The sequence below is a fragment of the Triturus cristatus genome, chromosome 1_1 (genome assembly GCF_964204655.1).
Source record: "Triturus cristatus chromosome 1_1, aTriCri1.1, whole genome shotgun sequence".
Taxonomy (NCBI): Eukaryota; Metazoa; Chordata; class Amphibia; order Caudata; family Salamandridae; genus Triturus; species Triturus cristatus.
The window spans coordinates 847,207,033-847,233,861 of NC_140579.1; positions in this window are offsets into that span (position 1 = coordinate 847,207,033).

Consider the following 26,829-nt stretch of genomic DNA (forward strand, 5'->3'; position numbering starts at 1 on the left):
ATTAATTACTTGTATAATATCAGCGGGGTGACTCTTTGAGTTTGTATTAACTTGTATAATATCAGCGGGGTGACTCTTTGAGTTTGTAATTAATTACTTGTATAATATCAGCGGGGTGACTCTTTGAGTTTGTAATAACTTGTATAATATCAGCCAGGGGAGTCTTTGAGTTTGTAATAACTTGTATAATATCAGCCGGTTAACTCTTTGAGTTTGTAATTTATATCTTGTATAATGTCTGCGGGGTGACTCTTTGTATTTGTAATTAATTACTTCTATACTATCAGCTGGGTGACTCTTTAAGTTTGTAATTAATTCCTTCTATACTATCAGCCGGGTCACTCTTTGAGTTTGTAATTAATTACTTCTATACTATCAGCTGGGTGACTCTTTGAGTTTGTAATATATTACTTGTATATTATCAGCTGGGGAGTCTTTGGGCCCGATTCACAGAACTAACTTAAGACAAAATTCTCAACTTACTACCGTTTTTGTATTCACAGAAGGCACTTACTCATTTTAGTATTCACAGAAGGCACTTACTCATTGATGAGTAAGTGCCTTCTGTGAACACCAAAATGAGTAAGTGCCTCAGAAGGCATTTACTCATTGATGACTAAGTGCCTTTTGTGAATACCAAAATGAGTAAGTGCCTTAGGAGGCACTTACTCATTGATGAGTAAGTGCCTTCTGTGAATACCAAAATGGTAGTAAGTTTAGGATTTGTCTTAAGTCAGTTCTGTGAATCGGGCCCTGTGAGTTTGTAATTAATTGCTTGTATAATATCAGCCGGGAAGTCTTTGAGTTTGTAATTAATTACTTCTATAATATCAGCCGGGGGAGTCTTTGAATTTGTAATTAATTACTTGTATAATATCAGCCAGGGAGTCTTTGACTGTGTAATTAAATACTTGTATAATATCAGCCAGGGAGTCTTTGAGTTTGTAATTATTTACTTGTATAATATCAGCGGGGTGACTCTTTGAGTTTGTAATAACTTGTATAATATCAGCTGGGGAAGTCTTTGACTTTGTAATTAATTACTTGTATAATATCAGCCGGGTGACTCTTTGACTTTGTAATAACTTGTATAATATCAGCCGGGTGACTCTTTGAGTTTGTAATAACTTGTATAAGATCAGCTGGGGAATTCTTTGACTTTGTAACTAATTACTTGTATAATATCAGCCGAGTGACTCTTTGAGTTTGTAATAACTTGTATGATATCAGCCGGGTGACTCTTTGAGTTTGTAAAAACTTGTATAATATCAGCTGGGGAAGTCTTTGACTTTGTAATTAATTACTTGTATAATATCAGCCGGTTGACTCTTTGAGTTTGTAATTAATTACTTGTATAATATCAGCCGGGAAGTCTTTGAGTTTGTAATTAATTACTTCTATAATATCAGCCGGGGGAGTCTTTGAATTTGTAATTAATTACTTGTATAATATCAGCCAGGGAGTCTTTGAGTGTGTAATTAATTACTTGTATAATATCAGCCAGGGAGTCTTTGAGTTTGTAATTATTTACTTGTATAATATCAGCGGGGTGACTCTTTGAGTTTGTAATAACTTGTATAATATCAGCTGGGGAAGTCTTTGATTTTGTAATTAATTACTTGTATAATATCAGCCGGGTGACTCTTTGACTTTGTAATAACTTGTATAATATCAGCCGGGTGACTCTTTGAGTTTGTAATAACTTGTATAACATCAGCTGGGGAATTCTTTGACTTTGTAATTAATTACTTGTATAATATCAGCCGAGTGACTCTTTGAGTTTGTAATAACTTGTATGATATCAGCCGGGTGACTCTTTGAGTTTGTAAAAACTTGTATAATATCAGCTGGGGAAGTCTTTGACTTTGTAATTAATTACTTGTATAATATCAGCCGGTTGACTCTTTGAGTTTGTAATTAATTACTTGTATAATATCAGCCGGGAAGTCTTTGAGTTTGTAATTAATTACTTCTAAAATATCAGCCGGGGGAGTCTTTGAAATTGTAATTAATTACTTGTATAATATCAGCCAGGGATTCTTTGAGTGTGTAATTAATTACTTGTATAATATCAGCCAGGGAGTCTTTGAGTTTGTAATTATTTACTTGTATAATATCAGCGGGGTGACTCTTTGAGTTTGTAATAACTTGTATAATATCAGCTGGGGAAGTCTTTGACTTTGTAATTAATTACTTGTATAATATCAGCCGGGTGACTCTTTGACATTGTAATAACTTGTATAATATCAGCCGGGTGACTCTTTGAGTTTGTAATAACTTGTATAAGATCAGCTGGGGAATTCTTTGACTTTGTAATTAATTACTTGTATAATATCAGCCGAGTGACTCTTTGAGTTTGTAATAACTTGTATAATGTCAGCCGGGGAAGTCTTTGACTCTGTAATTAATTGCTTGTATAATATCAGCGGGGTGACTCTTTGAGTTTGTAATAACTTGTATAATATAAGCTGGGTGACTCTTTGAGTTTGTAATAACTTGTATAATATCAGCCGGGGAAGTCTTTGACTTTGTAATTAATTACTTGTATAATATCAGCCGGGTGACTCTTTGAGTTTGTAATAGCTTGTATAATATCAGCCGGGTGACTCTCTGAGTTTGTAATAACTTGTATAATATCAACGGGGTGACTCTTTGAGTTTGTAATAGCTTGTATAATATCAGCCGGGTGACTCTCTGAGTTTGTAATAACTTGTATATTATCAGCAGGGTGACTCTTTGAGTTTGTAATAACTGTAGAATATCAGCCGGGGATGTCTTTGACTTTGTAATTAATTACTTGTTTAATATTAGCCGGGTGACTCTTTGAGTTTGTAATAACCTGTATAATATCAGCCGGGGAAGTCTTGGACTTTGTAATTAATTACTTGTATAATATCAGCCGGGTGACTCTTTGAGTTTGTAATAACTTGTATAATATCAGCCGGGGAAGTCTTTGTAATTAATTACTTGTATAATATCAGCCGGGTGACTCTTTGAGTTTGTAATAACTTGTATAATATAAGCCGGGTGACTCTTTGAGTTTGTAATAGCTTGTATATTATCAGCCGGGGTAGTCTTTGACTTTGTAATTAATTACTTGTATAATATACGCCTGGTGATTCTTTGAGTTTGTAATAACTTGTATAATATCAGACGGGTAAGTCTTTGACTTTGTAATAACTTGTATAATATCAGCCGGGTGACTCTTTGAGTTTATAATAACTTGTATAATGTCAGCCGGGGAAGTCTTTGACTTTGTAATTAATTACTTGTATAATATCAGCGGGTGACTCTTTGAGTTTGTAATAACTTGTAGAATATAAGCTGGGTGACTCTTTGAGTTTGTAATAACTTGTATAATATCAGCCGGGGAAGTCTTTGACTTTGTAATTAATTACTTGTATAATATCAACCGGGTGACTCTTTGAGTTTGTAATAGCTTGTATAATATCAGCCGGGTGACTCTCTGAGTTTGTAATAACTTGTATAATATCAACGGGGTGACTCTTTGAGTTTGTAATAGCTTGTATAATATCAGCCGGGTGACTCTCTGAGTTTGTAATAACTTGTATATTATCAGCGGGGTGACTCATTGAGTTTGTAATAACCTGCATAATATCAGCCGGGTGACTCCTTGAGTTTGTAATAACTGGTATAATGTCAGCCGGGGAAGTCTTTGACTCTGTAATTAATTGCTTGTATAATATCAGCGGGGTGACTCTTTGAGTTTGTAATAACTTGTATAATATAAGCTGGGTGACTCTTTGAGTTTGTAATAACTTGTATAATATCAGCCGGGGAAGTCTTTGACTTTGTAATTAATTACTTGTATAATATCAGCCGGGTGACTCTTAGAGTTTGTAATAGCTTGTATAATATCAGCCGGGTGACTCTCTGAGTTTGTAATAACTTGTATAATATCAACGGGGTGACTCTTTGAGTTTGTAATAGCTTGTATAATATCAGCCGGGTGACTCTCTGAGTTTGTAATAACTTGTATATTATCAGCAGGGTGACTCTTTGAGTTTGTAATAACTGTAGAATATCAGCCGGGGATGTCTTTGACTTTGTAATTAATTACTTGTTTAATATTAGCCGGGTGACTCTTTGAGTTTGTAATAACCTGTATAATATCAGCCGGGGAAGTCTTGGACTTTGTAATTAATTACTTGTATAATATCAGCCGGGTGACTCTTTGAGTTTGTAATAACTTGTATAATATCAGCCGGGGAAGTCTTTGTAATTAATTACTTGTATAATATCAGCCGGGTGACTCTTTGAGTTTGTAATAACTTGTATAATATAAGCCGGGTGACTCTTTGAGTTTGTAATAGCTTGTATATTATCAGCCGGGGTAGTCTTTGACTTTGTAATTAATTACTTGTATAATATACGCCTGGTGATTCTTTGAGTTTGTAATAACTTGTATAATATCAGCCGGGTGACTCTTTGAGTTTGTAATAACTTGTATAATGTCAGCCGGGGAAGTCTTTGACTTTGTAATTAATTACTTGTATAATATCAGCGGGTGACTCTTTGAGTTTGTAATAACTTGTAGAATATAAGCTGGGTGACTCTTTGAGTTTGTAATAACTTGTATAATATCAGCCGGGGAAGTCTTTGACTTTGTAATTAATTACTTGTATAATATCAACCGGGTGACTCTTTGAGTTTGTAATAGCTTGTATAATATCAGCCGGGTGACTCTCTGAGTTTGTAATAACTTGTATAATATCAACGGGGTGACTCTTTGAGTTTGTAATAGCTTGTATAATATCAGCCGGGTGACTCTCTGAGTTTGTAATAACTTGTATATTATCAGCGGGGTGACTCTTTGAGTTTGTAATAACCTGTATAATATCAGCCGGGTGACTCCTTGAGTTTGTAATAACTTGTAGAATATCAGCTGGGTAAGTCTTTGAGTTTGTAATAACTTGCATATTATCGGCCGGGGAGTCTTTGAGTTGGTAATTAATTACTTGTATATTAGCAGCCGGGGGAGTCTTTGAGTTTGTAATTAATTAGTTGTATAATATCAGCCGGGGAGTCTTTGAGTTTCTAATTAATTACTTGTATAATATCAGCGGGGTGACTCTTTGAGTTTGTAATCAATTACTTGTATAATATCAGCCGGGTGACTCTTTGAGTTTGTAAAGCTTGTAAAATATCAGCTGTGGGAGTCTTTGACTTTGTAATTATTTACTTGTATAATATCAGCGGGGTCACTCTCTGAGTTTATAATAACTTGTATAATATCAGCCGGGTGACTCTTTGAGTTTGTAAAACTTGTATAATATCAGAGGGGTGACTCTTTGAGTTTGCAATTAATTACTTGTATAATATCAGCGGGGTGACTCTTTGAGTTTGTAATAACTTGTATAATATCAGCCGGGGGAGTCTTTGACTTTGTAATTAATTACTTGTATAATATCAGCCGGGTGACTCTTTGACTTTGTAATAACTTGTATAATATCAGCCGGGTGACTCTTTGAGTTTGTAATAACTTGTATAAGATCAGCTGGGGAATTCTTTGACTTTGTAATTAATTACTTGTATAATATCAGCCGAGTGACTCTTTGAGTTTGTATTAACTTGTATGATATCAGCCGGGTGACTCTTTGAGTTTGTAATAACTTGTATAATATCAGCTGGGGAAGTCTTTGACTTTGTAATTAATTACTTGTATAATATCAGCCGGTTGACTCTTTGAGTTTGTAATTAATTACTTCTATAATATCAGCCGGGAAGTCTTTGAGTTTGTAATTAATTACTTCTATAATATCAGCCGGGGGAGTCTTTGAATTTGTAATTAATTACTTGTATAATATCAGCCAGGGAGTCTTTGAGTGTGTAATTAATTACTTGTATAATATCAGCCAGGGAGTCTTTGAGTTTGTAATTATTTACTTGTATAATATCAGCGGGGTGACTCTTTGAGTTTGTAATAACTTGTATAATATCAGCTGGGGAAGTCTTTGACTTTGTAATTAATTACTTGTATAATATCAGCCGGGTGACTCTTTGACTTTGTAATAACTTGTATAATATCAGCCGGGTGACTCTTTGAGTTTGTAACAACTTGTATAAGATCAGCTGGGGAATTCTTTGACTTTGTAATTAATTACTTGTATAATATCAGCCGAGTGACTCTTTGAGTTTGTAATAACTTGTCTGATATCAGCCGGGTGACTCTTTGAGTTTGTAATAACTTGTATAATATCAGCTGGGGAAGTCTTTGACTTTGTAATTAATTACTTGTATAATATCAGCCGGTTGACTCTTTGAGTTTGTAATTAATTACTTGTATAATATCAGCCGGGTGACTCTTTGAGTTTGTAATAACTTGTATAATGTCAGCCGGGGAAGTCTTTGACTCTGTAATGAATTGCTTGTATAATATCAGCGGGGTGACTCTTTGAGTTTGTAATAACTTGTATAATATAAGCTGGGTGACTCTTTGAGTTTGTAATAACTTGTATAATATCAGCCGGGTAAGTCTTTGACTTTGTAATTAATTACTTGTATAATATCAGCCGGGTGACTCTTTGAGTTTGTAATAGCTTGTATATTATCAGCCGGGTGACTCTCTGAGTTTGTAATAACTTGTATAATATCAACGGGGTGAGTCTTTGAGTTTGTAATAGCTTGTATAATATCAGCCGGGTGACTCTCTGAGTTTGTAATAACTTGTATATTATCAGCAGGGTGACTCTTTGAGTTTGTAATAACTGTAGAATATCAGCCGGGGATGTCTTTGACTTTGTAATTAATTACTTGTTTAATATTAGCCGGGTGACTCTTTGAGTTTGTAATAACCTGTATAATATCAGCCGGGGAAGTCTTGGACTTTGTAATTAATTACTTGTATAATATCAGCCGGGTGACTCTTTGAGTTTGTAATAACTTGTATAATATCAGCCGGGGAAGTCTTTGTAATTAATTACTTGTATAATATCAGCCGGGTGACTCTTTGAGTTCGTAATAACTTGTATAATATAAGCCGGGTGACTCTTTGAGTTTGTAATAGCTTGTATATTATCAGCCGGGGTAGTCTTTGACTTTGTAATTAATTACTTGTATAATATACGCCTGGTGATTCTTTGAGTTTGTAATAACTTGTATAATATCAGACGGGTAAGTCTTTGACTTTGTAATAACTTGTATAATATCAGCCGGGTGACTCTTTGAGTTTGTAATAACTTGTATAAGATCAGCTGGGGAAGTCTTTGACTTAGTAATTAATTACTTGTATATTGTCAGCCGGGTGACTCTTTGAGTTCTTAATAACTTGTATAATGTCAGCCGGGGAAGTCTTTGACTTTGTAATTAATTACTTGTATAATATCAGCGGGTGACTCTTTGAGTTTGTAATAACTTGTATAATATCAGCCGGGGAAGTCTTTGACTTTGTAATTAATTACTTGTATAATATCAACCGGGTGACTCTTTGAGTTTGTAATAGCTTGTATAATATCAGCCGGGTGACTCTCTGAGTTTGTAATAACTTGTATAATATCAACGGGGTGACTCTTTGAGTTTGTAATAGCTTGTATAATATCAGCCGGGTGACTCTCTGAGTTTGTAATAACTTGTATATTATCAGCGGGGTGACTCTTTGAGTTTGTAATAACCTGTATAATATCAGCCGGGTGACTCCTTGAGTTTGTAATAACTTGTAGAATATCAGCTGGGTAAGTCTTTGAGTTTGTAATAACTTGCATATTATCGGCCGGGGAGTCTTTGAGTTGGTAATTAATTACTTGTATATTAGCAGCCGGGGGAGTCTTTGAGTTTGTAATTAATTAGTTGTATAATATCAGCCGCGGAGTCTTTGAGTTTCTAATTAATTACTTGTATAATATCAGCGGGGTGACTCTTTGAGTTTGTAATTAATTACTTGTATAATATCAGCCGGGTGACTCTTTGAGTTTGTAAAGCTTGTAAAATATCAGCTGTGGGAGTCTTTGACTTTGTAATTACTTACTTGTATAATATCAGCGGGGTCACTCTCTGAGTTTGTAATAACTTGTATAATATCAGCCGGGTGACTCTTTGAGTTTGTAAAACTTGTATAATATCAGAGGGGTGACTCTTTGAGTTTGCAATTAATTACTTGTATAATATCAGCGGGGTGACTCTTTGAGTTTGTAATAACTTGTATAATATCAGCCGGGGGAGTCTTTGACTTTGTAATTAATTACTTGTATAATATACGCCTGGTGATTCTTTGAGTTTGTAATCACTTGTATAATATCAGCCGGGTAAGTCTTTGACTTTGTAATTAATTACTTGTATAATATCAGCCGGGTGACTCTTTGAGTTTGTAATAACTTGTAAAATATCAGCCGGGTAAGTCTTTGAGTTTGTAATAACTTGCATATTATCGGCCGGGGAGTCTTTGAGTTGGTAATTAATTACTTGTATATTAGCAGCCGGGGGAGTCTTTGAGTTTGTAATTAATAGGTTGTATAATATCAGCCGGGGAGTCTTTGACTTTGTAATTAATTACTTGTATAATATCAGCCGGGTGACTCTTTGAGTTTGTAATAACTTGTATAATATCAGCCGGGTAAGTATTTGAGTTTGTAATAACTTGCATATTATCGGCCGGGGAGTCTTTGAGTTGGTAATTAATTACTTGTATATTAGCAGCCGGGGGAGTCTTTGAGTTTGTAATTAATTAGTTGTATAATATCAGCCGGGGAGTCTTTGAGTTTCTAATTAATTACTTGTATAATATCAGCGGGGTGACTCTTTAAGTTTGTAATTAATTACTTGTATAATATCAGCCGGGTGACTCTTTGAGTTTGTAAAGCTTGCAAAATATCAGCTGGGGGAGTCTTTGACTTTGTAATTATTTACTTGTATAATATCAGCGGGTCACTCTTTGAGTTTGTAATAACTTGTATAATATCAGCCGGGTGACTCTTTGAGTTTGTAATAACTTGTATAATATCAGCCGGTTAACTCTTTGAGTTTGTAATTAATTCCTTCTATACTATCAGCTGGGTGACTCTTTGAGTTTGTAATATATTACTTGTATAATATCAGCCAGGGAGTCTTTGAGTTTGTAATTAATTACTTGTATAAAATCAGCCGGGAAGTCTTTGAGTTTGTAATTAATTACTTCTATAATATCAGCCGGGGGAGTCTTTGAATTTGTAATTAATTACTTGTATAGTATCAGCCAGGGAGTCTTTGAGTGTGTAATTAATTACTTGTATAATATCAGCCAGGGAGTCTTTGAGTTTGTAATTAATTACTTGTATAATATCAGCGGGGTGACTCTTTGAGTTTGTATTAACTTGTATAATATCAGCGGGGTGACTCTTTGAGTTCTTAATTAATTACTTGTATAATATCAGCGGGGTCACTCTTTGAGTTCTTAATAACTTGTATAATATCAGCCAGGGGTGTCTTTGAGTTTGTAATAACTTGTATGATATCAGCCGGGTGACTCTTTGAGTTTGTAATAACTTGTATAATATCAGCTGGGGAAGTCTTTGACTTTGTAATTAATTACTTGTATAATATCAGCCGGTTGACTCTTTGAGTTTGTAATTAATTACTTGTATAATATCAGCCGGGTGACTCTTTGAGTTTGTAATAACTTGTATAATGTCAGCCGGGGAAGTCTTTGACTCTGTAATGAATTGCTTGTATAATATCAGCGGGGTGACTCTTTGAGTTTGTAATAACTTGTATAATATAAGCTGGGTGACTCTTTGAGTTTGTAATAACTTGTATAATATCAGCCGGGTAAGTCTTTGACTTTGTAATTAATTACTTGTATAATATCAGCCGGGTGACTCTTTGAGTTTGTAATAGCTTGTATAAAATCAGCCGGGTGACTCTCTGAGTTTGTAATAACTTGTATAATATCAACGGGATGACTCTTTGAGTTTGTAATAGCTTGTATAATATCAGCCGGGTGACTCTCTGAGTTTGTAATAACTTGTATATTATCAGCAGGGTGACTCTTTGAGTTTGTAATAACTGTAGAATATCAGCCGGGGATGTCTTTGACTTTGTAATTAATTACTTGTTTAATATTAGCCGGGTGACTCTTTGAGTTTGTAATAACCTGTATAATATCAGCCGGGGAGGTCTTGGACTTTGTAATTAATTACTTGTATAATATCAGCCGGGTGACTCTTTGAGTTTGTAATAACTTGTATAATATCAGCCGGGGAAGTCTTTGTAATTAATTACTTGTATAATATCAGCCGGGTGACTCTTTGAGTTTGTAATAACTTGTATAATATAAGCCGGGTGACTCTTTGAGTTTGTAATAGCTTGTATATTATCAGCCGGGGTAGTCTTTGACTTTGTAATTAATTACTTGTATAATATACGCCTGGTGATTCTTTGAGTTTGTAATAACTTGTATAAGATCAGCTGGGGAAGTCTTTGACTTAGTAATTAATTACTTGTATATTGTCAGCCGGGTGACTCTTTGAGTTCTTAATAACTTGTATAATGTCAGCCGGGGAAGTCTTTGACTTTGTAATTAATTACTTGTATAATATCAGCGGGTGACTCTTTGAGTTTGTAATAACTTGTAGAATATAAGCTGGGTGACTCTTTGAGTTTGTAATAACTTGTATAATATCAGCCGGGGAAGTCTTTGACTTTGTAATTAATTACTTGTATAATATCAACCGGGTGACTCTTTGAGTTTGTAATAGCTTGTATAATATCAGCGGGGTGACTCTTTGAGTTTGTAATAACCTGTATAATATCAGCCGGGTGACTCCTTGAGTTTGTAATAACTTGTAGAATATCAGCTGGGTAAGTCTTTGAGTTTGTAATAACTTGCATATTATCGGCCGGGGAGTCTTTGAGTTGGTAATTAATTACTTGTATATTAGCAGCCGGGGGAGGCTTTGAGTTTGTAATTAATTAGTTGTATAATATCAGCCGGGGAGTCTTTGAGTTTCTAATTAATTACTTGTATAATATCAGCGGGGTGACTCTTTGTGTTTGTAATTAATTACTTGTATAATATCAGCCGGGTGACTCTTTGAGTTTGTAAAGCTTGTAAAATATCAGCTGTGGGAGTCTTTGACTTTGTAATTATTTACTTGTATAATATCAGCGGGGTCACTCTCTGAGTTTGTAATAACTTGTATAATATCAGCCGGGTGACTCTTTGAGTTTGTAAAACTTGTATAATATCAGAGGGGTGACTCTTTGAGTTTGCAATTAATTACTTGTATAATATCAGCAGGGTGACTCTTTGAGTTTGTAATAACTTGTATAATATCAGCCGGGGGAGTCTTTGACTTTGTAATTAATTACTTGTATAATATACGCCTGGTGATTCTTTGAGTTTGTAATAACTTGTATAATATCAGCCGGGTAAGTCTTTGACTTTGTAATTAATTACTTGTATAATATCAGCCGGGTGACTCTTTGAGTTTGTAATAACTTGTAAAATATCAGCCGGGTAAGTCTTTGAGTTTGTAATAACTTGCATATTATCGGCCGGGGAGTCTTTGAGTTGGTAATTAATTACTTTTATATTAGCAGCCGGGGGAGTCTTTGAGTTTGTAATTAATAAGTTGTATAATATCAGCCGGGGAGTCTTTGACTTTGTAATTAATTACTTGTATAATATCAGCCGGGTGACTCTTTGAGTTTGTAATAACTTGTATAATATCAGCCGGGTAAGTATTTGAGTTTGTAATAACTTGCATATTATCGGCCTGGGAGTCTTTGAGTTGGTAATTAATTACTTGTATATTAGCAGCCGGGGGAGTCTTTGAGTTTGTAATTAATTAGTTGTATAATATCAGCCGGGGAGTCTTTGAGTTTCTAATTAATTACTTGTATAATATCAGCGGGGTGACTCTTTAAGTTTGTAATTAATTACTTGTATAATATCAGCCGGGTGACTCTTTGAGTTTGTAAAGCTTGCAAAATATCAGCTGGGGGAGTCTTTGACTTTGTAATTATTTACTTGTATAATATCAGCGGGTCACTCTTTGAGTTTGTAATAACTTGTATAATATCAGCCGGGTGACTCTTTGAGTTTGTAATAACTTGTATAATATCAGCCGGTTAACTCTTTGAGTTTGTAATTAATTCCTTCTATACTATCAGCTGGGTGACTCTTTGAGTTTGTAATATATTACTTGTATAATATCAGCGGGGGAGTCTTTGAGTTTGTAATTAAGTACGTGTATAAAATCAGCCGGGAAGTCTTTGAGTTTGTAATTAATTACTTCTATAATATCAGCCTTGGGAGTCTTTGAATTTGTAATTAATTACTTGTATAGTATCAGCCAGGGAGTCTTTGAGTGTGTAATTAATTACTTGTATAATATCAGCCAGGGAGTCTTTGAGTTTGTAATTAATTACTTGTATAATATCAGCGGGGTGACTCTTTGAGTTTGTATTAACTTGTATAATATCAGCGGGGTGACTCTTTGAGTTCTTAATTAATTACTTGTATAATATCAGCGGGGTGACTCTTTGAGTTTGTAATAACTTATATAATATCAGCCAGGGGTGTCTTTGAGTTTGTAATAACTTGTATAATATCAGCCGGTTAACTCTTTGAGTTTGTAATTTATATCTTGTATAATGTCTGCGGGGTGACTCTTCGTATTTGTAATTAATTACTTCTATACTATCAGCTGGGTGACTCTTTGAGTTTGTAATTAATTACTTCTATACTATCAGCTGGGTGACTCTTTGAGTTTGTAATATATTACTTGTATATTATCAGCTGGGGAGTCTTTGGGCCCGATTCACAGAACTAACTTAAGACAAAATTCTCAACTTACTACCGTTTTTTTATTCACAGAAGGCACTTACTCATTTTAGTATTCACAGAAGGCACTTACTCATTGATGAGTAAGTGCCTTCTGTGAACACCAAAATGAGTAAGTGCCTCAGAAGGCATTTACTCATTGATGACTAAGTGCCTTCTGTGAATACCAAAATGCGTAAGTGCCTTAGGAGGCACTTACTCATTGATGAGTAAGTGCCTTCTGTGAATACCAAAATGGTAGTAAGTTTAGGATTTGTCTTAAGTCAGTTCTGTGAATCGGGCCCTGTGAGTTTGTAATTAATTGCTTGTATAATATCAGCCGGGGGAGTCTTTGAATTTGTAATTATTACTTGTATAATATCAGCCAGGGAGTCTTTGAGTGTGTAATTAATTACTTGTATAATATCAGCCAGGGAGTCTTTGAGTTTGTAATTATTTACTTGTATAATATCAGCGGGGTGACTCTTTGAGTTTGTAATAACTTGTATAATATCAGCTGGGGAAGTCTTTGACTTTGTAATTAATTACTTGTATAATATAAGCCAGGTGACTCTTTGACTTTGTAATAACTTGTATAATATCAGCCGGGTGACTCTTTGAGTTTGTAATAACTTGTATAAGATCAGCTGGGGAATTCTTTGACTTTGTAATTAATTACTTGTATAATATCAGCCGAGTGACTCTTTGAGTTTGTAATAACTTGTATGATATCAGCCGGGTGACTCTTTGAGTTTGTAATAACTTGTATAATATCAGCTGGGGAAGTCTTTGACTTTGTAATTAATTACTTGTATAATATCAGCCGGTTGACTCTTTGAGTTTGTAATTAATTACTTGTATAATATCAGCCGGGTGACTCTTTGAGTTTGTAATAACTTGTATAATGTCAGCCGGGGAAGTCTTTGACTCTGTAATTAATTGCTTGTATAATATCAACGGGGTGACTCTTTGAGTTTGTAATAACTTGTATAATATAAGCTGGGTGACTCTTTGAGTTTGTAATAACTTGTATACTATCAGCCGGGGAAGTCTTTGACTTTGTAATTAATTACTTGCATAATATCAGCCGGGTTACTCTTTGAGTTTGTAATATCTTGTATAATATCAGCCGGGTGACTCTCTGAGTTTGTAATAACTTGTATAATATCAACGGGGTGACTCTTTGAGTTTGTAATAGCTTGTATAATATCAGCCGGGTGACTCTCTGAGTTTGTAATAACTTGTATATTATCAGCAGGGTGACTCTTTGAGTTTGTAATAACTGTAGAATATCAGCCGGGGATGTCTTTGACTTTGTAATTAATTACTTGTTTAATATTAGCCGGGTGACTCTTTGAGTTTGTAATAACCTGTATAATATCAGCCGGGGAAGTCTTGGACTTTGTAATTAATTACTTGTATAATATCAGCCGGGTGACTCTTTGAGTTTGTAATAACTTGTATAATATCAGCCAGGGAAGTCTTTGTAATTAATTACTTGTATAATATCAGCCGGGTGACTCTTTGAGTTTGTAATAACTTGTATAATATAAGCCGGGTGACTCTTTGAGTTTGTAATAGCTTGTATATTATCAGCCGGGGTAGTCTTTGACTTTGTAATTAATTACTTGTATAATATACGCCTGGTGATTCTTTGAGTTTGTAATAACTTGTATAATATCAGACGGGTAAGTCTTTGACTTTGTAATAACTTGTATAATATCAGCCGGGTGACTTTTTGAGTTTGTAATAACTTGTATAAGATCAGCTGGGGAAGTCTTTGACTTAGTAATTAATTACTTGTATAATGTCAGCCGGGTGACTCTTTGAGTTCTTAATAACTTGTATAATGTCAGCCGGGGAAGTCTTTGACTTTGTAATTAATTACTTGTATAATATCAGCGGGTGACTCTTTGAGTTTGTAATAACTTGTAGAATATAAGCTGGGTGACTCTTTGAGTTTGTAATAACTTGTATAATATCAGCCGGGGAAGTCTTTGACTTTGTAATTAATTACTTGTATAATATCAACCGGGTGACTCTTTGAGTTTGTAATAGCTTGTATAATATCAGCCGGGTGACTCTCTGAGTTTGTAATAACTTGTATAATATCAACGGGGTGACTCTTTGAGTTTGTAATAGCTTGTATAATATCAGCCGGGTGACTCTCTGAGTTTGTAATAACTTGTATATTATCAGCGGGGTGACTCTTTGAGTTTGTAATAACCTGTATAATATCAGCCGGGTGACTCCTTGAGTTTGTAATAACTTGTAGAATATCAGCTGGGTAAGTCTTTGAGTTTGTAATAACTTGCATATTATCGGCCAGGGAGTCTTTGAGTTGGTAATTAATTACTTGTATATTAGCAGCCGGGGGAGTCTTTGAGTTTGTAATTAATTAGTTGTATAATATCAGCCGGGGAGTCTTTGAGTTTCTAATTAATTACTTGTATAATATCAGCGGGGTGACTCTTTGGGTTTGTAATTAATTACTTGTATAATATCAGCCGGGTGACTCTTTGAGTTTGTAAAGCTTGTAAAATATCAGCTGGGGGAGTCTTTGACTTTGTAATTATTTACTTGTATAATATCAGCGGGGTCACTCTCTGAGTTTGTAATAACTTGTATAATATCAGCCGGGTGACTCTTTGAGTTTGTAAAACTTGTATAATATCAGAGGGGTGACTCTTTGAGTTTGCAATTAATGACTTGTATAATATCAGCGGGATGACTCTTTGAGTTTGTAATAACTTGTATAATATCAGCCGGGGGAGTCTTTGACTTTGTAATTAATTACTTGTATAATATACGACTGGTGATTCTTTGAGTTTGTAATAACTTGTATAATATCAGCCGGGTAAGTCTTTGATTTTGTAATTAATTACTTGTATAATATCAGCCGGGTGACTCTTTGAGTTTGTAATAACTTGTAAAATATCAGCCGGGTAAGTCTTTGAGTTTGTAATAACTTGCATATTATCGGCCGGGGAGTCTTTGAGTTGGTAATTAATTACTTGTATATTAGCAGCCGGGGGAGTCTTTGAGTTTGTAATTAATAAGTTGTATAATATCAGCCGGGGAGTCTTTGACTTTGTAATTAATTACTTGTATAACATACGCCTGGCGATTCTTTGAGTTTGTAATAACTTGTATAATATCAGCCGGGTAAGTCTTTGACTTTGTAATTAATTACTTGTATAATATCAGCCGGGTGACTCTTTGAGTTTGTAATAACTTGTATAATATCAGCCGGGTAAGTCTTTGAGTTTGTAATAACTTGCATATTATCGTCCGGGGAGTCTTTGAGTTGGTAATTAATTACTTGTATATTAGCAGCCGGGGGAGTCTTTGAGTTTGTAATTAATTAGTTGTATAATATCAGCCGGGGAGTCTTTGAGTTTCTAATTAATTACTTGTATAATATCAGCGGGGTGACTCTTTGAGTTTGTAATTAATTACTTGTATAATATCAGCCGGGTGACTCTTTGAGTTTGTAAAGCTTGCAAAATATCAGCTGGGGGAGTCTTTGACTTTGTAATTATTTACTTGTATAATATCAGCGGGTCACTCTTTGAGTTTGTAATAACTTGTATAATATCAGCCGGGTGACTCTTTGAGTTTGTAATAACTTGTATAATATCAGCCGGTTAACTCTTTGAGTTTGTAATTAATTCCTTCTATACTATCAGCTGGGTGACTCTTTGAGTTTGTAATATATTACTTGTATAATATTAGCCGGGGAGTCTTTGAGTTTGTAATTAATTACTTGTATAAAATCAGCCGGGAAGTCTTTGAGTTTGTAATTAATTACTTCTATAATATCAGCCGGGGGAGTCTTTGAATTTGTAATTAATTACTTGTATAGTATCAGCCAAAGAGTCTTTGAGTGTGTAATTAATTACTTGTATAATATCAGCCAGGGAGTCTTTGAGTTTGTATTAACTTGTATAATATCAGCGGGGTGACTCTTTGAGTTCTTAATTAATTACTTGTATAATATCAGCGGGGTGACTCTTTGAGTTTGTAGTAACTTGTATAATATCAGCCAGGGGTGTCTTTGAGTTTGTAATAACTTGTATGATATCAGCCGGGTGACTCTTTGAGTTTGTAATAACTTGTATAATATCAGCTGGGGAAGTCTTTGACTTTGTAATTAATTGCTTGTATAATATCAGCCGGTTGACTCTTTGAGTTTGTAATTAATTACTTGTATAATATCAGCCGGGTGACTCTTTGAGTTTGTAATAACTTGTATAATGTCAGCCGGGGAAGTCTTTGACTCTGTAATGAATTGCTTGTATAATATCAGCGGGGTGACTCTTTGAGTTTGTAATAACTTGTATAATATAAGCTGGGTGACTCTTTGAGTTTGTAATAACTTGTATAATATCAGCCGGGTAAGTCTTTGACTTTGTAATTAATTACTTGTATAAGAAGCCGGGTGACTCTTTGAGTTTGTAATAACTTGTATAAAATCAGCCGGGTGACTCTCTGAGTTTGTAATAACTTGTATAATATCAACGGGATGACTCTTTGAGTTTGTAATATCTTGTATAATATCAGCCGGGTGACTCTCTGAGTTTGTAATAACTTGTATATTATCAGCAGGGTGACTCTTTGAGTTTGTAATAACTGTAGAATATCAGCCGGGGATGTCTTTGACTTTGTAATTAATTACTTGTTTAATATTAGCCGGGTGACTCTTTGAGTTTGTAATAACCTGTATAATATCAGCCGGGGAAGTCTTGGACTTTGTAATTAATTACTTGTATAATATCAGCCGGGTGACTCTTTGAGTTTGTAATAACTTGTATAATATCAGCCGGGGAAGTCTTTGTAATTAATTACTTGTATAATATCAGCCGGGTGACTCTTTGAGTTTGTAATAACTTGTATAATATAAGCCGGGTGACTCTTTGAGTTTGTAATAACTTGTATAATATCAGCCGGGGAAGTCTTTGACTTTGTAATTAATTACTTGTTTAATATTAGCCGGGTGACTCTTTGAGTTTGTAATAACCTGTATAATATCAGCCGGGGAAGTCTTGGACTTTGTAATTAATTACTTGTATAATATCAGCCGGGTGACTCTTTGAGTTTGTAATAACTTGTATAATATCAGCCGGGGAAGTCTTTGTAATTAATTACTTGTATAATATCAGCCGGGTGACTCTTTGAGTTTGTAATAACTTGTATAATATAAGCCGGGTGACTCTTTGAGTTTGTAATAGCTTGTATATTATCAGCCGGGGTAGTCTTTGACTTTGTAATTAATTACTTGTATAATATACGCCTGGTGATTCTTTGAGTTTGTAATAACTTGTATAATATCAGACGGGTAAGTCTTTGACTTTGTAATAACTTGTATAATATCAGCCGGGTGACTCTTTGAGTTTGTAATAACTTGTATAAGATCAGCTGGGGAAGTCTTTGACTTAGTAAATAATTACTTGTATAATGTCAGCCGGGTGACTCTTTGAGTTCTTAATAACTTGTATAATGTCAGCCGGGGAAGTCTTTGACTTTGTAATTAATTACTTGTATAATATCTGCGGGTGACTCTTTGAGTTTGTAATAACTTGTAGAATATAAGCTGGGTGACTCTTTGAGTTTGTAATAACTTGTATAATATCAGCTGGGGAAGTCTTTGACTTTGTAATTAATTACTTGTATAATATCAACCGGGTGACTCTTTGAGTTTGTAATAGCTTGTATAATATCAGCCGGGTGACTCTCTGAGTTTGTAATAACTTGTATAATATCAACGGGGTGACTCTTTGAGTTTGTAATAGCTTGTATAATATCAGCCGGGTGACTCTCTGAGTTTGTAATAACTTGTATATTATCAGCGGGGTGACTCTTTGAGATTGTAATAACCTGTATAATATCAGCCGGGTGACTCCTTGAGTTTGTAATAACTTGTAGAATATCAGCTGGGTAAGTCTTTGAGTTTGTAATAACTTGCATATTATCGGCCGGGGAGTCTTTGAGTTGGTAATTAATTACTTGTATATTAGCAGCCGGGGGAGTCTTTGAGTTTGTAATTAATTAGTTGTATAATACCAGCCGGGGAGTCTTTGAGTTTCTAATTAATTACTTGTATAATATCAGCGGGGTGACTCTTTGAGTTTGTAATCAATTACTTGTATAATATCAGCCGGGTGACTCTTTGAGTTTGTAAAGCTTGTAAAATATCAGCTGTGGGAGTCTTTGACTTTGTAAATATTTACTTGTATAATATCAGCGGGGTCACTCTCTGAGTTTGTAATAACTTGTATAATATCAGCCGGGTGACTCTTTGAGTTTGTAAAACTTGTATAATATCAGAGGGGTGACTCTTTGAGTTTGCAATTAATTACTTGTGTAATATCAGCGGGGTGACTCTTTCAGTTTGTAATAACTTGTATAATATCAGCCGGGGGAGTCTTTGACTTTGTAATTAATTACTTGTATAATATACGCCTGGTGATTCTTTGAGTTTGTAATAACTTGAATAATATCAGCCGGGTAAGTCTTTGACTTTGTAATTAATTACTTGTATAATATCAGCCGGGTGACTCTTTGAGTTTGTAATAACTTGTAAAATATCAGCCGGGTAAGTCTTTGAGTTTGTAATAACTTGCATATTATCGGCCGGGGAGTCTTTGAGTTGGTAATTAATTACTTGTATATTAGCAGCCGGGGGAGTCTTTGAGTTTGTAATTAATAAGTTGTATAATATCAGCCGGGGAGTCTTTGACTTTGTAATTAATTACTTGTATAACATACGCCTGGTGATTCTTTGAGTTTGTAATAACTTGTATAATATCAGCCGGGTAAGTCTTTGACTTTGTAATTAATTACTTGTATAATATCAGCCGGGTGACTCTTTGAGTTTGTAATAACTTGTATAATATCAGCCGGGTAAGTCTTTGAGTTTGTAATAACTTGCATATTATCGACCGGGGAGTCTTTGAGTTGGTAATTAATTACTTGTATATTAGCAGCCGGGGGAGTCTTTGAGTTTGTAATTAATTAGTTGTATAATATCAGCCGGGGAGTCTTTGAGTTTCTAATTAATTACTTGTATAATATCAGCGGGGTGACTCTTTGAGTTTGTAATTAATTACTTGTATAATATCAGCCGGGTGACTCTTTGAGTTTGTAAAGCTTGCAAAATATCAGCTGGGGGAGTCTTTGACTTTGTAATTATTTACTTGTATAATATCAGCGGGTCACTCTTTGAGTTTGTAATAACTTGTATAATATCAACCGGGTGACTCTTTGAGTTTGTAATAACTTGTATAATATCAGCCGGTTAACTCTTTGAGTTTGTAATTAATTCCTTCTATACTATCAGCTGGGTGACTCTTTGAGTTTGTAATATATTACTTGTATAATATCAGCCGGGGAGTCTTTGAGTTTGTAATTAATTACTTGTATAAAATCAGCCGGGAAATCTTTGAGTTTGTAATTAATTACTTCTATAATATCAGCCGGGGGAGTCTTTGAATTTGTAATTAATTACTTGTATAGTATCAGCCAGGGAGTCTTTGAGTGTGTATTTAATTACTTGTATAATATCAGCCAGGGAGTCTTTGGGTTTGTAATTAATTACTTGTATAATATCAGCGGGGTGACTCTTTGAGTTTGTATTAACTTGTATAATATCAGCGGGGTGACTCTTTGAGTTTGTAATTAATTACTTGTATAATATCAGCGGGGTGACTCTTTGAGTTTGTAATAACTTGTATAATATCAGCCAGGGGAGTCTTTGAGTTTGTAATAACTTGTATAATATCAGCCGGTTAACTCTTTGAGTTTGTAATTTATATCTTGTATAATGTCTGCGGGGTGACTCTTTGTATTTGTAATTAATTACTTCTATACTATCAGCTGGGTGACTCTTTAAGTTTGTAATTAATTCCTTCTATACTATCAGCCGGGTCACTCTTTGAGTTTGTAATTAATTACTTCTATACTATCAGCTGGGTGACTCTTTGAGTTTGTAATATATTACTTGTATATTATCAGCTGGGGAGTCTTTGGGCCCGATTCACAGAACTAACTTAAGACAAAATTCTCAACTTACTACCGTTTTTGTATTCACAGAAGGCACTTACTCATTTTAGTATTCACAGAAGGCACTTACTCATTGATGAGTAAGTGCCTTCTGTGAACACCAAAATGAGTAAGTGCCTCAGAAGGCATTTACTCATTGATGACTAAGTGCCTTTTGTGAATACCAAAATGAGTAAGTGCCTTAGGAGGCACTTACTCATTGATGAGTAAGTGCCTTCTGTGAATACCAAAATGGTAGTAAGTTTAGGATTTGTCTTAAGTCAGTTCTGTGAATCGGGCCCTGTGAGTTTGTAATTAATTGCTTGTATAATATCAGCCGGGAAGTCTTTGAGTTTGTAATTAATTACTTCTATAATATCAGCCGGGGGAGTCTTTGAATTTGTAATTAATTACTTGTATAATATCAGCCAGGGAGTCTTTGACTGTGTAATTAAATACTTGTATAATATCAGCCAGGGAGTCTTTGAGTTTGTAATTATTTACTTGTATAATATCAGCGGGGTGACTCTTTGAGTTTGTAATAACTTGTATAATATCAGCTGGGGAAGTCTTTGACTTTGTAATTAATTACTTGTATAATATCAGCCGGGTGACTCTTTGACTTTGTAATAACTTGTATAATATCAGCCGGGTGACTCTTTGAGTTTGTAATAACTTGTATAAGATCAGCTGGGGAATTCTTTGACTTTGTAACTAATTACTTGTATAATATCAGCCGAGTGACTCTTTGAGTTTGTAATAACTTGTATGATATCAGCCGGGTGACTCTTTGAGTTTGTAAAAACTTGTATAATATCAGCTGGGGAAGTCTTTGACTTTGTAATTAATTACTTGTATAATATCAGCCGGTTGACTCTTTGAGTTTGTAATTAATTACTTGTATAATATCAGCCGGGAAGTCTTTGAGTTTGTAATTAATTACTTCTATAATATCAGCCGGGGGAGTCTTTGAATTTGTAATTAATTACTTGTATAATATCAGCCAGGGAGTCTTTGAGTGTGTAATTAATTACTTGTATAATATCAGCCAGGGAGTCTTTGAGTTTGTAATTATTTACTTGTATAATATCAGCGGGGTGACTCTTTGAGTTTGTAATAACTTGTATAATATCAGCTGGGGAAGTCTTTGATTTTGTAATTAATTACTTGTATAATATCAGCCGGGTGACTCTTTGACTTTGTAATAACTTGTATAATATCAGCCGGGTGACTCTTTGAGTTTGTAATAACTTGTATAACATCAGCTGGGGAATTCTTTGACTTTGTAATTAATTACTTGTATAATATCAGCCGAGTGACTCTTTGAGTTTGTAATAACTTGTATGATATCAGCCGGGTGACTCTTTGAGTTTGTAAAAACTTGTATAATATCAGCTGGGGAAGTCTTTGACTTTGTAATTAATTACTTGTATAATATCAGCCGGTTGACTCTTTGAGTTTGTAATTAATTACTTGTATAATATCAGCCGGGAAGTCTTTGAGTTTGTAATTAATTACTTCTAAAATATCAGCCGGGGGAGTCTTTGAAATTGTAATTAATTACTTGTATAATATCAGCCAGGGATTCTTTGAGTGTGTAATTAATTACTTGTATAATATCAGCCAGGGAGTCTTTGAGTTTGTAATTATTTACTTGTATAATATCAGCGGGGTGACTCTTTGAGTTTGTAATAACTTGTATAATATCAGCTGGGGAAGTCTTTGACTTTGTAATTAATTACTTGTATAATATCAGCCGGGTGACTCTTTGACATTGTAATAACTTGTATAATATCAGCCGGGTGACTCTTTGAGTTTGTAATAACTTGTATAAGATCAGCTGGGGAATTCTTTGACTTTGTAATTAATTACTTGTATAATATCAGCCGAGTGACTCTTTGAGTTTGTAATAACTTGTATAATGTCAGCCGGGGAAGTCTTTGACTCTGTAATTAATTGCTTGTATAATATCAGCGGGGTGACTCTTTGAGTTTGTAATAACTTGTATAATATAAGCTGGGTGACTCTTTGAGTTTGTAATAACTTGTATAATATCAGCCGGGGAAGTCTTTGACTTTGTAATTAATTACTTGTATAATATCAGCCGGGTGACTCTTTGAGTTTGTAATAGCTTGTATAATATCAGCCGGGTGACTCTCTGAGTTTGTAATAACTTGTATAATATCAACGGGGTGACTCTTTGAGTTTGTAATAGCTTGTATAATATCAGCCGGGTGACTCTCTGAGTTTGTAATAACTTGTATATTATCAGCAGGGTGACTCTTTGAGTTTGTAATAACTGTAGAATATCAGCCGGGGATGTCTTTGACTTTGTAATTAATTACTTGTTTAATATTAGCCGGGTGACTCTTTGAGTTTGTAATAACCTGTATAATATCAGCCGGGGAAGTCTTGGACTTTGTAATTAATTACTTGTATAATATCAGCCGGGTGACTCTTTGAGTTTGTAATAACTTGTATAATATCAGCCGGGGAAGTCTTTGTAATTAATTACTTGTATAATATCAGCCGGGTGACTCTTTGAGTTTGTAATAACTTGTATAATATAAGCCGGGTGACTCTTTGAGTTTGTAATAGCTTGTATATTATCAGCCGGGGTAGTCTTTGACTTTGTAATTAATTACTTGTATAATATACGCCTGGTGATTCTTTGAGTTTGTAATAACTTGTATAATATCAGACGGGTAAGTCTTTGACTTTGTAATAACTTGTATAATATCAGCCGGGTGACTCTTTGAGTTTATAATAACTTGTATAATGTCAGCCGGGGAAGTCTTTGACTTTGTAATTAATTACTTGTATAATATCAGCGGGTGACTCTTTGAGTTTGTAATAACTTGTAGAATATAAGCTGGGTGACTCTTTGAGTTTGTAATAACTTGTATAATATCAGCCGGGGAAGTCTTTGACTTTGTAATTAATTACTTGTATAATATCAACCGGGTGACTCTTTGAGTTTGTAATAGCTTGTATAATATCAGCCGGGTGACTCTCTGAGTTTGTAATAACTTGTATAATATCAACGGGGTGACTCTTTGAGTTTGTAATAGCTTGTATAATATCAGCCGGGTGACTCTCTGAGTTTGTAATAACTTGTATATTATCAGCGGGGTGACTCATTGAGTTTGTAATAACCTGCATAATATCAGCCGGGTGACTCCTTGAGTTTGTAATAACTGGTATAATGTCAGCCGGGGAAGTCTTTGACTCTGTAATTAATTGCTTGTATAATATCAGCGGGGTGACTCTTTGAGTTTGTAATAACTTGTATAATATAAGCTGGGTGACTCTTTGAGTTTGTAATAACTTGTATAATATCAGCCGGGGAAGTCTTTGACTTTGTAATTAATTACTTGTATAATATCAGCCGGGTGACTCTTAGAGTTTGTAATAGCTTGTATAATATCAGCCGGGTGACTCTCTGAGTTTGTAATAACTTGTATAATATCAACGGGGTGACTCTTTGAGTTTGTAATAGCTTGTATAATATCAGCCGGGTGACTCTCTGAGTTTGTAATAACTTGTATATTATCAGCAGGGTGACTCTTTGAGTTTGTAATAACTGTAGAATATCAGCCGGGGATGTCTTTGACTTGGTAATTAATTACTTGTTTAATATTAGCCGGGTGACTCTTTGAGTTTGTAATAACCTGTATAATATCAGCCGGGGAAGTCTTGGACTTTGTAATTAATTACTTGTATAATATCAGCCGGGTGACTCTTTGAGTTTGTAATAACTTGTATAATATCAGCCGGGGAAGTCTTTGTAATTAATTACTTGTATAATATCAGCCGGGTGACTCTTTGAGTTTGTAATAACTTGTATAATATAAGCCGGGTGACTCTTTGAGTTTGTAATAGCTTGTATATTATCAGCCGGGGTAGTCTTTGACTTTGTAATTAATTACTTGTATAATATACGCCTGGTGATTCTTTGAGTTTGTAATAACTTGTATAATATCAGCCGGGTGACTCTTTGAGTTTGTAATAACTTGTATAATGTCAGCCGGGGAAGTCTTTGACTTTGTAATTAATTACTTGTATAATATCAGCGGGTGACTCTTTGAGTTTGTAATAACTTGTAGAATATAAGCTGGGTGACTCTTTGAGTTTGTAATAACTTGTATAATATCAGCCGGGGAAGTCTTTGACTTTGTAATTAATTACTTGTATAATATCAACCGGGTGACTCTTTGAGTTTGTAATAGCTTGTATAATATCAGCCGGGTGACTCTCTGAGTTTGTAATAACTTGTATAATATCAACGGGGTGACTCTTTGAGTTTGTAATAGCTTGTATAATATCAGCCGGGTGACTCTCTGAGTTTGTAATAACTTGTATATTATCAGCGGGGTGACTCTTTGAGTTTGTAATAACCTGTATAATATCAGCCGGGTGACTCCTTGAGTTTGTAATAACTTGTAGAATATCAGCTGGGTAAGTCTTTGAGTTTGTAATAACTTGCATATTATCGGCCGGGGAGTCTTTGAGTTGGTAATTAATTACTTGTATATTAGCAGCCGGGGGAGTCTTTGAGTTTGTAATTAATTAGTTGTATAATATCAGCCGGGGAGTCTTTGAGTTTCTAATTAATTACTTGTATAATATCAGCGGGGTGACTCTTTGAGTTTGTAATCAATTACTTGTATAATATCAGCCGGGTGACTCTTTGAGTTTGTAAAGCTTGTAAAATATCAGCTGTGGGAGTCTTTGACTTTGTAATTATTTACTTGTATAATATCAGCGGGGTCACTCTCTGAGTTTATAATAACTTGTATAATATCAGCCGGGTGACTCTTTGAGTTTGTAAAACTTGTATAATATCAGAGGGGTGACTCTTTGAGTTTGCAATTAATTACTTGTATAATATCAGCGGGGTGACTCTTTGAGTTTGTAATAACTTGTATAATATCAGCCGGGGGAGTCTTTGACTTTGTAATTAATTACTTGTATAATATCAGCCGGGTGACTCTTTGACTTTGTAATAACTTGTATAATATCAGCCGGGTGACTCTTTGAGTTTGTAATAACTTGTATAAGATCAGCTGGGGAATTCTTTGACTTTGTAATTAATTACTTGTATAATATCAGCCGAGTGACTCTTTGAGTTTGTATTAACTTGTATGATATCAGCCGGGTGACTCTTTGAGTTTGTAATAACTTGTATAATATCAGCTGGGGAAGTCTTTGACTTTGTAATTAATTACTTGTATAATATCAGCCGGTTGACTCTTTGAGTTTGTAATTAATTACTTCTATAATATCAGCCGGGAAGTCTTTGAGTTTGTAATTAATTACTTCTATAATATCAGCCGGGGGAGTCTTTGAATTTGTAATTAATTACTTGTATAATATCAGCCAGGGAGTCTTTGAGTGTGTAATTAATTACTTGTATAATATCAGCCAGGGAGTCTTTGAGTTTGTAATTATTTACTTGTATAATATCAGCGGGGTGACTCTTTGAGTTTGTAATAACTTGTATAATATCAGCTGGGGAAGTCTTTGACTTTGTAATTAATTACTTGTATAATATCAGCCGGGTGACTCTTTGACTTTGTAATAACTTGTATAATATCAGCCGGGTGACTCTTTGAGTTTGTAACAACTTGTATAAGATCAGCTGGGGAATTCTTTGACTTTGTAATTAATTACTTGTATAATATCAGCCGAGTGACTCTTTGAGTTTGTAATAACTTGTCTGATATCAGCCGGGTGACTCTTTGAGTTTGTAATAACTTGTATAATATCAGCTGGGGAAGTCTTTGACTTTGTAATTAATTACTTGTATAATATCAGCCGGTTGACTCTTTGAGTTTGTAATTAATTACTTGTATAATATCAGCCGGGTGACTCTTTGAGTTTGTAATAACTTGTATAATGTCAGCCGGGGAAGTCTTTGACTCTGTAATGAATTGCTTGTATAATATCAGCGGGGTGACTCTTTGAGTTTGTAATAACTTGTATAATATAAGCTGGGTGACTCTTTGAGTTTGTAATAACTTGTATAATAT